The sequence below is a fragment of the Onychostoma macrolepis genome, chromosome 20 (assembly GCF_012432095.1).
Source record: "Onychostoma macrolepis isolate SWU-2019 chromosome 20, ASM1243209v1, whole genome shotgun sequence".
NCBI classification, from domain to species: Eukaryota; Metazoa; Chordata; class Actinopteri; order Cypriniformes; family Cyprinidae; genus Onychostoma; species Onychostoma macrolepis.
Genome location: NC_081174.1, coordinates 8,820,388 through 8,832,821, shown reverse-complemented (window position 1 = coordinate 8,832,821; position 12,434 = coordinate 8,820,388). Strand labels below are relative to the sequence as shown.

General features: G+C 35.8%; 1 long non-coding RNA gene across 3 annotated transcripts; it reads left to right on the top strand.

Moving 5' to 3' along the window:
* The first annotated feature begins 1,167 nt into the window (after nt 1-1,167).
* LOC131527520 (uncharacterized) lies at nt 1,168-5,513 on the top strand. Of its 3 annotated transcripts, XR_009267672.1 has the most exons (4): nt 1,168-1,274; nt 4,644-4,862; nt 5,190-5,292; nt 5,408-5,513. It is a non-coding gene; the product is annotated as an uncharacterized LOC131527520 (long non-coding RNA). The 3 variants fall into 3 exon arrangements; XR_009267670.1 differs by having other exon boundaries at nt 5,190-5,502; XR_009267671.1 differs by having other exon boundaries at nt 1,179-1,274; nt 4,540-4,862; nt 5,190-5,502.
* The last annotated feature ends 6,921 nt before the right edge of the window (nt 5,514-12,434 follow it).

Sequence of the window (12,434 nt, the reverse complement as noted above, 5' to 3'; positions counted from 1 at the left end):
ACACCAGTCAGAGCGAGATCAAAGTTTCACAGAGATTTTTATGAATGAAATGGTGCACGCAAACGTCAACACAGACAGCCTATGTATTTCTATTAATGCTAATATATTCCACATCACACTTCTAATCACCTGTTGCAGTAAAGAAATGTATCTCATGCATATACACAGACCGACCTGGACTTGCCATCAATTACATTACCATAATATTAAGAGTTATGAATGCATATTTCATATTGATGTAAGAAAAAAGCTCAGTCTGATCAGGTAAGTCAAGGCATACGTCTCATAAGGAAACGGTGCTTTCTGGCACTTGAAGCATCAGAAAACTTCAGTTATTATCATATCTGCATCACTTTTTAGTATAATTTAAATATTATATAAGGTAACACTTTATTTCAATAGTCCACTTTAGACATTCTACTAACAGTAAGTAACTTTGCAACTACATGTCATCTAGCAGTCATTAGAGTATTAGTAGACTGTCTGCTTAATATCTTCTACCACTTTATTTAATGGGTCCACAACATACAACATACTGACTATGATAAACTTTGCAAGTATATGTCAACTTATTCTACTAACCCTAAACCTAACGTAACAGTCTACTCTGAGAGTTAGTAGACATGTAGTTGCAAAGTTACTTATAGTTAGTAGAATGTCTAAAGTGGATTATCTAAATGAAGTATAACCTTAAAATAAAAATTTTAAGGCCACCAAAGTTTGTTTTTTATGGAAGCCTGTTTCTGCCACTGAATAAAAAAAAAGAAAAAAAAAAGAAAGGTTATTGCAACTTTTTATCTCACAATTCAGACTTTTTGTCTCATAATTGTGTGATATAAACTCGCAATTGCCAGTTAAAAAGTCATAATTCTGAGATATAAAGTCAGAATTGCGTGATATAAACTCGCAATTGCGAGACATAAAGTCGCAATTCTGAGAAATAAAGTCAGAACTGCGAGATATAGGGCCCTATTTTAATGATCTAAGCGCATGGTCTAAGTGCATTCAGGGTGTGTCCAAATCCACTTTTGCTAGTTTAACGACGGGAAAACGGTCGGCACGCCCCGGTGCATGGTCTAAACGGGTTGTCCCTATTCTCTTAATGAGTAATGGGTGTTTTTTAAGCGTACCGTGCAATAAACCAATCAGAGTCTCATCTCCCACTCCCTTTAAGAGCGCTCGCGCCATGGCGGATTAAACGGCGGAATTTTAAGGCGCACAGCCTGAACGCGTATCCAGAGAGCAAACGGATCTGCTCATGCGCGAGCAAATAGGTAGGCTAATTCTGATACACGCAATGACTATTCATTATGACATGTATTATAAATATGTAAATTTTTATATTTATGTAGCCTACACAATAATATTCTTTTACACTGTAATCCTTTAATTTTTAATAATTTGGCATGTTTGTGTGCTGCTGCGCGTGTGCCCTGTGTGTAAAGTAAACGCACATTGTGGACCTGCCCAGAGGCGCATTTTCTACTAACGCGCTCTTTACATAACAAAAAAATATTGCGCCATTGACTTTAGACCAGGTTTGAGTTGGTCTATGGCGCAGTCTATTTTCAGTTCCTCAAAATAGCAACGCACCAACGATGCGCCTGAACACACCTCGTTTTCAGACCAGCACGCCCATGGGAAAAAAAGTCAGAATTGGGAGATATATACACCCGGCACAATACGGCGCAAGTGTTTTTGCTAGTTTCAGTCCGACGCAGTTCTCATTTTCCCGCCATGCAATTGTGAGTTTATATCACGCAATTCTGAGAAAAAAAGTCAGAATTGTGAGATAAAAATTCGCAATAACCTTTTTTTTTTTTCTTTTCAGTGATGTAAATGGGCTTCCATAGTTTTTGTATAGAAAACGCTATTAAAACAGTAAAATGTGTATCCCCCCCCCCACTTTATATCAGAATAATGAATAATTAAAATTAAATACTAATCTCTTATATATATATATATATATATATATATATATATACAATATATTTCTTATTGAGAATGTGAATGTTTCAAAAATCTTACATAATGCTGAGACCAAATTCAGGCACTGTGCCTAAAACAAACAGATAAAGTCTTACTGCAAGCATACACTATGATTTCCATTTCTCAAACTTATTTGGGGAATTATACTTTTCTCAAACTGGGTAGATAACATTTTCCATATGTTACTGGCTGATTGTATCTTAAATTTTAATTTTCTCTGTTATCTTAATTTCTACGCGTAAATCACTCAGGACTCAGAAGAGCAGTTTCATTTACCAAGATGGGAATGATTTTAGCTTCTTTGATTTCAATGTGCATTTCTGGGTTTCCCCCCTTTTCCCTATTGGCAATGTAAACATCCCATTTTCCAGGGTCTTTTGTGCTTGGTGAAAGGGTTCTTATCAATGCACACTCAGAGAATGAGGTTTGTTTTGTTGGACCAGAGAGACGGTTTGCAATGAATGACACAGAATCACCGTCTCCACACTCACCTGGCTGTTTTGCTGTGAGACACAGGGGCTCTAGGTATCCCACAGTATTGATATTATTTATGTGTCAGGATGCTGTTTGTAACCTTTCGGGATGAAAATCTCTATGGAGACCAATGTGGAGCCAGATTAAGGAGGCAAAGTAATGTTCAACAAATGCACATTTGTTCAGTAACTACTCTGCTAATGGAACACCTTCAAAAATCTCTGAGGCAGCACAGGTCAGAAAAATGTGAAGGTTTTTTTTTTTTCTTCTCTCTCTTCTAGCACTTGTTCAAAGTTCCCAGCCACACAAAGCTGCTTTGAGGGTTTTCTGAAAGATATTTTCTCTTTATAGTTACAAGTTCAGCTATAGTGCATCTGCTAATTAATTCTGCAAATTATCTGTTTCTCACTCCAAATTAGGCTCTGCTCACAGACATGGTTTCTTCAAAAGCAATTAAGAGACGCTATTTCTTAAACCTGAAATCTAGGCTTTTACTTGTCACATAGGTAAGATTTCTTACTATAAAAAGCAACTTTCTCCGTGTTTCGTAGGGATGCAGTGTATGTTAGCACTATATTGGCTGACAGTACATGGGATGTGCTTTTCAATAACTGAGGCCGATGCAATATGCATCTCAGTGCATTGCCAACGATATGATAAATTAAAGATGCATATAAAGCAACTATTGATGCGATACGATTCACCCCTATTACGATGCAGTGCAATTTGATTTCGAATCGATTCAACACAATGCAATTCAAAGCAATACAATGGAATGAGAAACAAATACTGAATGATGCTATGCAATTCAATATGGTACAGATATTTTGCTTTTATTTATTTGGTTCAGACAGACAGAAAATCATAAATTAACTTTAATGCCTTCTGACTTCTAACGTCTCGGTCTCCGTAGTGTTGTGATGCGTCATATTCACGTAGCAGCAGTGGTGATGAGAGAACGTGCCCAAGAAACTGTTTAGAGAGGAGAAATCAATCTAAATATAAAATATCGGCCACTTTCTAAATAATAAAAGTATTGCATGTCTACTAATAATTCTACATACAGAAAATAAATATGTTAGAAACCATGCATCAAGAATCAAATGCACACTTTTTTTAAATCGATTAACTTTCATGCCGATGCATATATACATAAGTAATCAATGTTAAATGTATATTGGTTAGTACTGGCTATTTAATTGTTCATTTGACCTATTTTACTTTTACATAACATAATCAAATACGTACTTAAAATTAATCCTTAAAAACACTTTAATACTAATACAATTAATTGCACATCAAATTTGACTGAGAAATGAACCCCAGTCCATAATTTAAAGTCATTATTATGATAAATGAGAAAAGCATCATTAAAGTACGACATTAAAGTAGCTTTAAAAATATATATTTTGTTGGATTGGCCATACAGTTTATTAAATAAACACACACTTTTACGCTACAATGTCCATGATTTTTTAAAAATTATTATTTTTTCCACAAGCTGCATCTGAAATTGGCATTTAGATATATTTACAGACAATTTATTGCAACTCAGAGGTAGAATGAATGCATTTACACTACAATTACAATTGCATGAATGATGCCATGAGTTTGAGTTTTAAATGGGTAATAAAGGGATGGTTCACTCAAAAATAATAATTCTTTAATTTACTCACCCTCATGTAATTTTAAACCTGTATGTCATTCTGTCTTTTGAAGATTCAAAAAGATGTGATAACTGTGTTAATAATTTTAATTTTTTTAATTGGCAGCCATAATAAATTTCTGTTTTTTTTTTTCTGTTCATTTTTATTTTGTTTTACTTTTATTTTAATCTTACTGTCTGCTACTATATTACACAACATTTTGGACATGCTGAAACCTGGGAACTAAGTTTCAAGTTGAAACTGAAAGGAATCAAATTGTTTACATTTATTTTGAGATCACTTTGGCTGAACTCACCATTTTGCACTTAAGATGTGTTCTCCATTTTCTTTTCCGTTCAAAATCACATAAACAAAATTAGCTAATGTCCCATTGACTGAGGTTCTTGTGGCTTTTTATCATTCTGGATAGGCAGTAAAATGTGAAGCTGGTTTCTATGGCTGGATTCAGAGAGACTACAGGTGCTTTCTGCTTCCCAGACACTGCCTCCTCTGTTCTCCCTTCTCACCCAACAGAACGATGGCTTCCTTTCACCTTTGCCAAACCCCAACCATCTGGCAACATGCTTGGAGAGCAAGCAGGTCTATTATAGCTGAAGAAAGCTATTCGTTAGCTCTCCCATTCATCTTGATGGAAGTTGCCCGGCTGTTACAGGAACATTGTTTATTGGAGTGCAGAATTTTCTGAGCCAACCACCTGAGCCATGTGACTACAGGAAGTCAAGGGCATATAGGGTTTGTAAAAGTTCCCCGAAAGCTTTTACATTCAGCAACTCGGCCAGGCATCTTTTTAAATAGATATTGAATCCTGGGACAACTGTCACTAGTTTCTGACATTAAAAAAACAGTAATGTGTGGATAGATATCTAGTTACACAAAATCACAAACAACAAACTTGCCTGTCTCAGGCGTGAGAATCTCACCTTTGCCCTTCACATGTTGATAACTCATCGACTGACAGACTTCTCAGTTTTGTGGCTGATGCAGTCTTGGTTAAATAATCTGTCTATTCCTATCACACCTTCTCAGATTCAAATGCTGAACTTTTCATTGCTTTTACAGGGAGCTGACCCTACCGTGGCATCCGTCCTAGATAAACGGCTCATGAGGCAACAGGCAGTCCTGGGTGGGACACAAATACAAATGTAGTTTTCTGCTCCATAAGGTTTGTGGCTGCCAGGGTTTTAGGGGAGCAGCAGGGATCGAGTGAGAGTTACACTACTAATGTGCTGCTATGTACCACAGCCGAGCGAGTTTTCCTTCTCTTTCTTATTGTTCAGATTTGAGTGCCTGTGCATTGGGATCTGAAGGAATGAAACTGCACTGAAAATCGGGGGTTCAAGATCTAATTTATATCTGGAAATAAACTGAATATTTGAGATTCTATGATTCAGCACTGTTTTCTTGTGAGATTCTATCAACTACTAACTCATGTTTTTCCAGACCTGTATGTTTCAAGTACTACTTCATACAATGAAAGTTAACGGGGTCCAAAACAACAGTGAACCCCATTAAATAAAATAAAAATAAAAATAAAATAAATAAAAATTCTTATTTAATTGTATTGAATATGCACTTGTAAAGTATTTCATACTTTAAAAGAGTATGATTTTAAAAACTCCTGCACTTGCAGATAATATGATATTGAACATGAAATTAAAGGCTGCTTAAGTGTTCTTAAAGGGATAGTTCACCCAAAAATGAAAATTTGATGTTTATCTGCTTATCCCCAGGGCATCCAAGATGTAGGTGACTTTGTTTCTTCAGTAGAACACAAACGAAGATTTTTAACTCAAACCGTTGCAGTCTGTCAGTCATATAATGCTCATCAATGGGCACACAATCTTCGGGAGAAAAAAAAAAAAACATGCACAGACAAATTCAAATTAAACCTTGCAGCTCGTGATGACACATCGATGTCCTAAGACACGAACGCGTTAACGCATGCGATTAATAACATTTTTTTTCATGTGTTAATATTTTTTAACACAAATTAATCGTTTGATAAGGTTTGACCCCAACTTCTTCCCATCATCGCAGTGCGGAAGGTTATCTATCATTGTGTGATGAGGGGACAGAACCAGTGTTGCCAGGGTTGCGGCACAAGTGGGATATTTTGAAAACACAGTTGCGGGAAAAATTACAGAGCCGTGGGTTGTGGTTTTTTGGGCTACTTTTATAATGTACCATGGCTGCCCAAGGTGTATAGACAATTAAAAATTTAAATGGATCCTTTTACTAATGTGTATTATACTTGGAATGTATCCCTGTCAACCTAAGAATGGAGAGGCGGTTGTAACATCACAAATAACGTGAGTTTCAGCAGAGCATACATGTTAAGGCTTTTACACAGCAGAAATAAACATGACAACAGCCACTATAGATTATATAAGATAATAAACACACAATAGGATATTTGTATGTGATTTTCTTGATTGAATGTGTACATCTGAAATGCTAATTTGTGCAGCGATATAAAAGGCTATAAGTAGCATATTTTAACAACAGTAAACGACCAAATTCCACATGTGATCGTAAAAGGAAGTTATTACAAACACTCGATGGTGGTTTGAAGTGAGTTCTGAGTAAAAGTGTACAATTAATCTCATAAATTGTCTTATGTAGCATGATGCTAATGTTAGCTCTAATGCATCTGCAGAACCGGTCCAATTCTTCCTCATAATGCATTTTGTCATAATACTTCATGTAAGGTCGCAATAAATGTTTTGTTGTATTTATTTAGAAATACTTTTGATAATAGTTGGGTATACTGGGATTGAAGTGATGTGGCTCGGTAAACGTTTTATTGCCAGTACAAAGGCTGATAATGGCTGAATAAAAACAAAAGAATAATAAGGATTATGTCTCATACCTGGTGAAAGTGTGAAAGGTTCTGTTTCCTTAAACTAGTTTGTCATGCATTTCTTTTTCAACACATTTACAGGTAAATCCTAGTATTTTAAATTTGCGATTAATCATGATTAACCACAGTCCATGACTGTGATTAACGCGATATCATTTTTTAATCGATTGTCCCTCTTCAGATTTATATATATCTATCAAAATAAATCAAGCCATATTGGAGTAAATGTTCACTCACATTGTTCTCTCAGATGTTTGGAATCCTTTATGTGCTTTTATGTTTTGATGAAAATATGGTACATGCTGCTACATTAAACTGGTCGTAAGCCTTGTAATGACCTTCTGGAGTGCATAAAACACAAAATATAAAAATACACAACTTAAAATGGTCTAATAAAATGGTCAACTCCCCAGCACAAGATAAAGACTGAATACAAATGTGGGTTCATAAGTGTATTTGTGTGTTTTTTTTTTATTTTTATTTTTTTTATGGGCATCTCTGTTCAGTATCGAACTCCATTGGTACTTTATGTGCTAATTTAGAGTATCCAGCATGAAATATATGTGAACATTCAACGTTGTTTCTCCTCTTCTTATTGACCCCAGCTCTTGAGTCACTCCACACTCCAGTGAAAAGCTTGTTAGGAATCACTCTCCCCTTTCAGGCTAAAGTAGAGCACACAGCCTGTCATCTTTCTCTAGGATGTTCGACTGGCGTTTTGACTCTCTAGGGTTTACCAGTGCCAGTAAACAATTCCACTCACCACACCCTGAGCCCATAACACCACCTCCTGCCAAAATGATTGCCACCCTCTCTCATAATATTGGACCTTTTTCGCTCTTATTCCCCAGACTGGTCATTTGCAATTCTCCCTGCCTGACCTTTGATGCTGGATATGGCTACACTAACTGTGTGATTTGCAGTTAATTAGACCGAGGCATTTACAAGGGGCAGAGCTGCAAAACCAGGACTGGCTAAAGTCCGGCCCAAATCCATCACTCAAAGCGTTGAGCTCTGCCAAGCACAGCTGGATCCAGTTCTCTTATCCAGCAGCTAGCAGTCCGATGTTTGGCCATGCCAGAACACTCTCTAACCCAGACTGCTTTTCATCGAGTACAGTATAAAGGATTTATGAGGATCCAGAGCCAATAACCAATAACTGACCTTGCCAGAAAAAGAATGGGGGAAAAAAAAATTAGATGACAAAAAATACTTTCATGCCAAGCCCCAAAAAGAGCAGCAGCTGTGCATTTTTGTGAACGCATCTAGAAAAATCCATCTGCATTGAAGATTATTAATGGGATATCCTGGGTTCAGTACCAGTTAAACTCAGCAGCAATGTTGGCGTAATGTTGATTACCACAAAAAATATTTTGACTCATCCATCCACAAAATAATAAAAACATAAATCAAGGTTATACAGTGAGGTACTTATAATGGATATAAATTAGGCTGACCATACTCAGACATGTCCTGGCTGGGATTTCTAAATTGCCTAAAATATCCGGATTTTGGATTTGTTTTTCTATTGGCTTGCTCTCTACTGTCCTCATACATTATTTGCATTACTTTGACCATTCTCTGAAGATCCCGCCTTCGACATTCCACAACTGGCCGATTATATATAATGGCTGCACGCTATTGGTCAAACCACTTTTCAGTCATTACCTTCAGCAAGTGTGAAAACAATAGGAAAACAAATCCAAACCTGGACATTTCAGGCAAATTAGAAATCCTGGCCAGGACATGTACGGAGAGGATGTATGGTCACCCTATCAAGAGTCCAATTTTTGGAAAGTAAAACGGGAGAAATGTACAGTAAAATTTATAAATCTTTTAAATGCACTTTCATTAATTCTTCTATTAAAACCAGTCTTGTTATTGTCACTAAGGCTAAATATGTTAATTGAAAATAATAAAATAAAAAAATAATAATTAAATATTACATGAAAACGTTTAAGTTCAAGACTAAAATTACTAAAACTAAAAGTGAAATAAAATAAAGCTGAATAAATTTTATTTAAAAAAAATCACAGGCAACAAAATCACCAAAACTTTAACTAAATACATAAAGTATATTAATAATACTAACACATAATGTAAACTTGTGCATTATTTAAACTGTAAAGTCATCCTTGTCATTTTGGTTGTTTTATATTTTATTATAAAATTGGATATTTTACTCAGAAATTTACGCAGAACATGTTACTAATGTTACTATTTTATCCATGTTGAAATCATGTTAACACACACATTGTTTACGTTTTGTGACTCTGGTTTTGAAACGGTGAGTATTTAAACATTTACGCATTGGCCCTCTTTTCTTCAGTTGTAAGTGCCTCAATGTAACCTAGATATCTGAGATTTTTCTAAGTAACAAATTGCAGTACAATTTCTATATTATACCACAAGTGTTGTTTATTAATCTTAATATATGTTGAATCTGGTGTATTCCTTTAACATTCAACTTTGCGATGTTGTCTTAAGTAATAAACTACCTCCAAATCTCTTTGAATATTGGGACGGACAGAGACTCTTGTGAATGTCAGACACAGTCATTGTTGTTTGTTTGAGGGTTTGCAGGTGGTTTGGGTAAAATAGCATGAGATTATTGTTCGCTGGCACCGTCCAATCAGTGTGGCCATTTGCATATGCGTTCTATTTGCATAAGCGATGCATAATTTCTAGTGCTATTTCACAGCTGTCTTAACAGATTATTGAAGTAGCAGGGAAAGAGTTTCTCCTAAGGCAAGGCGGACTGTGTATTTCCTATCATTCGGCATAAATTCTTGAGCGCACTTTGAATTAATCAGTGTAAAATGATGTTACTTTCTGAATTGTGATGGATTTTTATTTATAGTTGTAATGAGATCATAGCTAAACATGATTATTTATGATTTAATGAGTGTTTGTCCCTCTTCAGATGTTCTGCTGATTCATACACTTCTTATTTGAGTATCTTAAGATCAGCGAAAATTCAAATGGAAATAGTTAAAAGCCCTGACATTTCTAAATAGGAAGTAAGGACATTTCAAAATCAGCCTCTGGAAATGAGCTTAACTGCATGAGAGATGCGTATTTATTAGTATGCATGAGTAAATGCTGCATGAGCCAGACCGCTGCTGTCAACAAACTTCTATCATCAAAATGAGTTCAAAAGGCTAGATATCAGACATTCGGCCTTTCATTTGGCTCACACATTTGACATATGTATATCCAAAATAACTCTGAAGCTGAATAGAAAACAACACCAATGACTGCAATTTTGAAAGCAGGAAACTGAATTCAGTTAGTTTTGAAACAGGAAACAAAATGTGTCACACAAGCAGACTTTATCAGAATTGCAATACATATCTCATGATATTAATGCCAGGGGAATATTAAAAAATCCCTTTGATTGATGCTTGGAACAGATGGGAAAACATTACAGAGCTTTCAGCACAGGAAGACAGACAGACCCCTTATGAAAACATACATGCATAAACTTAGAACACGATTTTTGCAGACATTTGTGAAGTCAGATCACTGATGTTATTTTCATCTAGGGACTGTTATAATACCAAGAAATATATGAAAAATTACAGCTTTTCCTGAACACTTTTGGACCACGTTTTGTTGTCGAGATCTGTCACAGCTTTTTCATGGATCACAATTTTATTTTCTGAAGAAGTTTGAATTCTGTTGCTGTCACTGCAATGTCTGACAAAATATTTCAAAAATTTGCTAAAAATATACTTACCCTCAGGCCATCCAATATGTAGATGAGTTTGTTTCTTCAGCAGAAATTTTGCATTACATCACTTTCTCACCAATGGATCCTCTGCAGTGAATGGGTGCCGTCAGAATAATCCACAAGTAATAAGTAAGATCCATGCTTGTAAATCCACTATTAAGGGTGTTTTCGCACTTGAGTCCTCTTTAAAAGAACCGAACCCAGACCCCTTTAAGTGGACCAAGAGGTGGACCAAGTAAAAAAGGACCCAGTTTTCTTTACATTCACACAGGCCCTGTTCCTGAACGAGGACTCGGATCCTTTTTTGGACCACTTAAGCAGTAATGGTGTCTCAGACCTCTTTGTGTTCAGACTGTTACTTTTTTTTGGATCTAATCCAGTTCAGTGTTGGATGGCTGACCCTATGGCCTCCAAAATTTGTTTCTATTTTACTTACAATGTTCCTCACTAACCAAGAGATTTATTTGTGAAGATTACTGTTGTTGTTGTTGTTGTTAGTATTTTCTGTGTAAAACAGCTTTGCTATACAAATACTGTTGAATGAGCTTACCTTTGAATGTAACATTTTTCTAAGTTTATCTTTTGTACAAAAATACAAGTTTTGTACACATTTGTAAATATTTATTTTGAATTGTTTTTAAATTGTTTCCTTATCCTCATCAATGCCTTGTGCTATAAAATGAATAATCAATAGATAGGACAAATAAAAGAAAATATAATAAACGGCTTTACATTTTTCAGGTACAGTATCTTTAAAAGTAGCATTCAAGTAAGAAATGGAAACATCAAATGTAAAAAAAATAAAACGGCATATTATCGTATGAATAATAAAGATTCTACTTATTCATTAGGCTGCTGGACTAGAACTATACTATAATGCACAGATCAGTATATTGATATACATGCAATTTCTTTCCCAAATGTTTACATTTGATTGAGCCAAAACAAACAGTGTGTATGTGAACCATGGGTATTTTTGAAAGTTTCAACACAATAGACTTTAAAGAGAGCGTAGTTTAACCCCTCCTTGGATGTGCGCGCTCGCATATTAAAAAGTTTAAACTGGCCAGGCGCACAGCCGTGTCACTCTTACGCAGTTTGGAAGTGGCTGAAATTAAAATAAACGAATGTACGTTGTGAGCGGATAATTTGTAGAGATCTGCCAGAAGAAGCAGCCATTATGAACAGCTGATTTGTACGGTGACATCTGATGACCAAACTATTGGAATTCGCAAATGGAAAAATCAATTGAGCCCGGGCCGATTTGTGTTCACAATGCACGTTTTTAGCGAACCGCACCTTTAGCCGAACGCGAACCGTACTCAGACCACCTCCCGAGATGGTCTCGGTTCGATTTGCTTCTGAGGGGTCCGAGATCGTTTGGAGTGTTCACATATGGGCCAAAAATCATGCGAACCGCGCTCAGACCCCTGAAAAAGATCAAGTGTGAAAACACCCTAAGACACTTTTAACTTCTAAACTAAATTACAAGTCCTCTATCTATCCGTAATATTGTTTTCTCCAGAGAAAAAAAGTCTTGTCTGAATCAGGAGAGAAATATGCACAGCTCAAGCACCATTTACATGTAAAAGCAGTTCTATACAGTTATGTTGGTGCATTTTAATGTTAGAGGACAGTTTCACTGGAGGAAGCATTATTATAGATTATGGACTTGTATTTTGACCTGATGCGATGATTTACAGTATAATTA